The sequence below is a fragment of the Belonocnema kinseyi genome, chromosome 4, assembly GCF_010883055.1.
Source record: "Belonocnema kinseyi isolate 2016_QV_RU_SX_M_011 chromosome 4, B_treatae_v1, whole genome shotgun sequence".
In the NCBI taxonomy this organism is placed as follows: Eukaryota; Metazoa; Arthropoda; class Insecta; order Hymenoptera; family Cynipidae; genus Belonocnema; species Belonocnema kinseyi.
In genome coordinates this window covers 27,792,402-27,796,768 of record NC_046660.1, presented here as the reverse complement: position 1 = coordinate 27,796,768, position 4,367 = coordinate 27,792,402, and positions in this window count along the sequence as shown.

The window sequence follows — 4,367 nt, the reverse complement described above, 5'->3', positions numbered from 1 at the left end:
ATTCTTCCGTTCCACGACTGTACATCTGACGCCGTCAAGGGGGTCGCGGAATATTGAGTCTTGAATGTCTTCACAACAGGATTATTCTGGGTATAGCACATAGAGTTGCAAATGGAAGAGACCCTCTTCTTAAAATAGTCAGGAATCACGAAGAAGTGGGCGTAGTAGCGTTTCTGTACAAAGCAGTAGAGGAAGCTGCTGAAATACTTGGACTTAACTTCAGCATCAGGGGTGAGCAAAATGCATCAAATCTTATGTATCTCGAGTACTCACTCCTGAAAGCCCGGATTAAGAAAGTACAAGAGAAAAACTTTCGTGAACATCTCCTCGATAAGAGGATGCACTACGTCTTCCACAGAAATGTGGAGCATCAGTCAATGCCGTGAGAGCTAACGTTTGCTTTCCTTAAATCGCCCGGATTGAAGTCTGGTACGGAGGGTCTCATTTTGGCATGCCAAGCCGGTGTCATTTCCACCTTAACATACCGTCGCCACATTTTGAGCCAAGACATTCCCAATGATAGCTGCAGGGCGTGCCATGCACACCCCGAGCATTTAGCTCACATACTATCTAGTTGTCCAACTCACGCGGGAACGACCTACATTCAAAGGCACAATGCGGCACTAAGAGTGCTTTATTACCATCTCTGTCACTTCTACGGCATTCACTTTAATATCACTCCTCTAAATGCTCCTAGGGAAATTGAGTCAATTGTCGAAAATGGGAAGTGCCGCATATACTGGAACTTTATATTATCGACAATTGTTTCTGTTGCACACTCGAGGCCTGACATGGTTCTCCTTGACTTCGAGAAGCGAACCAGGTTCGTTATCGAATTTTCGGCAGCAGCTGACAAAAACATCATAGTCAAAGATAATGAAAAGAAAGAGAGGTACTGAGACCTTATAACCACTGTAAAAAATACGTTTTAAAATTGCACTTCAAAGTGTAAATTTACACATATAAAATGTCACTTTTGATGCATTAAAATTACAGGTTAGAAAGCGAATTTCCACATGTTGTGTAGAATGACGTCTCTTCCAGATTGAATTCTATGACTTTGCATGAATTCATACGTGTTGAAAATCACTACGTTCAGAGTATGTAAAAAAAGGACTCACGCTGTACATAGTCAAATTCCCCAGACTGTTAAATTACCGACTGCGAGAAACGTGAATGGCGCATAAAAATAGTAGGCATATAAATAGTTCAATTCTCACCTAAAAAAGGATGGTTTTTTTAAACGAAATCATTAAATTTTCGACAAATAATAAAGTCTTTACCTAAAAAGTGTAATTTCAATCCAAAATTATGATAGTACACTTTTAACCAAAAGGAATTAACTTGCATTAACAACAAAAATTGATTGTTTAACCAAAACGGATGACATTTCAAGAAAATAATTAAATTTTCAATCACATAAAATCTTTAACCAAAAATAATAAATTTTCAGATAATATAATAAAATAAATATAAATATATATAATATTTAAATAATGTGAGAAATAAATAAATAAACAAGATTTTTTATTTTAAAGTAAAAACTTTAAAATCCTTACTAGAAAAAAGTGACCCTCTCATATTTTTTCATATGCCACTTGTAGCAAAGAAGATTAATTTTTTTTCTGGAAAAACGTAGGGTTTTGAATACGCTTCCCAATAGAAATTAAAAAAATATCAAATCTATTCCTGTCAAAATGTCCTATTTTACACTAGTCCTTCTAAATAAAAAGAGGTGCGTCACGGAAACCTCGAAAGTATTTTGGTCATTTTTCATTGGGTAATTTGAAATACTCGAAGGAAAGAATGTTGCAAATTTCACACACATAATTAGGAATTTAGTTTTAGTTGATTAAGATTTATTAATTTAAAATTTAATAGTTATATTTTCAGTCAAAATAATTATTTTTTAAGCAAGAAAAAGGGAATTTTTAACAAAGTTGTTAAATTTTCAACCGAACTGACGAATCCCTTATCAAAAAAATGAATTCTTAACAAAAAGTATAGCCGTTGATATTTCTAACCAAAAAAATATTTTTCTTAATGAAAGACTGTTAAGTTAAACCAGAAAATACGAATTTTCAACAAAATAAGTGATATTTCAACTGTAAAAAATCAATTTTTTAGCAAAAAAGGAATAGCTCTATTTTTAACAAAAAAAAAAATCAGTTTCAACAAGAAAAAAAATTCCAAATATCTGTTTAATTTTTAAGCAACCAGATTAGATTTTAATCAAAAAGATTAAATGTCTATAAAAAATCAATAAAAAAGCTGAATTATAACCAAAGAAATAAAATTTCAATCAAAAAAATAAGATTTCAATTAAAAAGATTAATTTTCTACCAAAAAGAGTAATTTGTAACAGAATATATGAATTTTGAACAAAATTGATCAATTTTCAACTTAATACTTCCATTTTTAATCAAAAAGTTCAAATGTCAATACAACAAAATTTAGACAAAAAATTTAGTTAAATTCTTAGTTGAAAAAATTAATTTTCAATATTAAAATTAATTTTTAACCAAAGAAATTAAATTTTCTACAAAAAAAAAATACTTTTCAACAACATACTTTAAAACAAAATGTCGAACCAAGTGTATTAATTTTTAAAATAATTTAAAATCTATTATTTAATCTTTTAATAAAAACGGTTCAATATCTATAAAAAAATTCGATTAATTAAGAAAAAATTAATTTAATCAATAAAGAAGATTAATTTTTAATATTAAAACTAATTTGTATCCAAAGTAATTAATTTTCTACAAAAAATGAATAATTTTTAACAAAAAACAGGAATTTGGAAACGGACAAATTAATTTTCTAACAAATTTTTTTTTCAACAAAGCACATAAATTTTCAACCAAGTATTTTAATTTATAATAAAATTTTCAACCAAAAAGGTGCACAAAAAATAAAGTTTCAACAAAATACAGAAATTTTCAACCAAATAATTGAATTTTCAATTGAATAAGAATAGTTCAATTTTAAGTTAAAAGAATAATAATTTTCTAAAAATTACCAAAATAGTTACCTTTTGCACACAAAAAATGCAAATAAAATAATGAATCATCAACCAAAAAAATGATTTTTAAACATAGTTGTTAAATAAGTAGTTTTTTTTCAACCAAACAGATGAAATTTCAACTGAAAAGATTAAATATCCCTAAAAAATGCCTACACAAAATTTAGGTAAATTTTTAGTTTTAAAAAAATTTATTTTTCAATATTAAAACTAATTTTTATCGAAAGAAATTAATTTTCAACTAAAAATCATAATTTTATACAAAAAAAAAACAATAATTTTGAATAAAACACATGAATGTGTTACCAAATATTTTAATTTTGAATATAATTTTCAACCTAATAGTAGTAGAATTTTAAACGAAAAAGGTTCATTTTATAAAAATGTTAGCAAAATAGTTACATTTTGCAAAGAAAAAAAAAAAGAATTTTCCACTAAAATGATGAATCACCAACCAAAACAATTAAATTTTAACAAATTATTTGAGTAAGTAGTTAAATTTTGAACCAAAAAGATTAATTATCCATTTAAAAAATTTCGACAAAAAATGTACTAGAATTTTTAGCTAAGAAAATTAATTTTCAATGTTAAAACTATTTTTTAACCAAAGAAATGAATTTTTTCCGACAAAATACAGAAATCTTCAAATAAAAAGATAAATTTTCAACTGAAAAAGATAAATATAATTTCAAACAACCAAGAAATAGTTTAATTTCTAGAAAAAAATAATTATAACAAAAAAAAATTTTAAGCCAAAGAAATGAATTTGGAACCAAAAAGATTAATTTTTTACCACAAAAGACAATGTTTCAACAAAATACGTAAATTTTTAACTAAAGAAGATAGCTTTTCAACCAAACATAGAATAGTTCAATTTTCAGTTAAAAGAATCATTTTTAAAAAATGTTAACAAAATAGTTATCTTTTGCAGAAAAAAAATTTCCACTAAAATGATGAATCATCAACAAACAAAAAAAGGATTTTTTAAAACAAAATATTTGAGTAAGTAGATAAATTTTTAACCAAAAAGATTAAATATCTATAAAAAAAATGTCGACAAAAAATTTACTGAAATTTTTAGTTAAGAAAATTCATTTTTAATGTTAAAACTAATTTTTGTTCAAAGAAATTAATTTTTTTTTCAACAAAATACAGAAATTTACTTAAATTTTTAGATAAGAAAATTAATTTTCAACACTGAAAATAATTTTTCTCGAAAGAAATTAATTTTTAATATTATAAATAATTTTTATCCAAAGAAATGAATTTTTTTTTCAACAAAAAAGATTAAATATCTATAAAAAAAATTGTTGACAAATAATTTAGTTAAATTTATAGTTAAGAG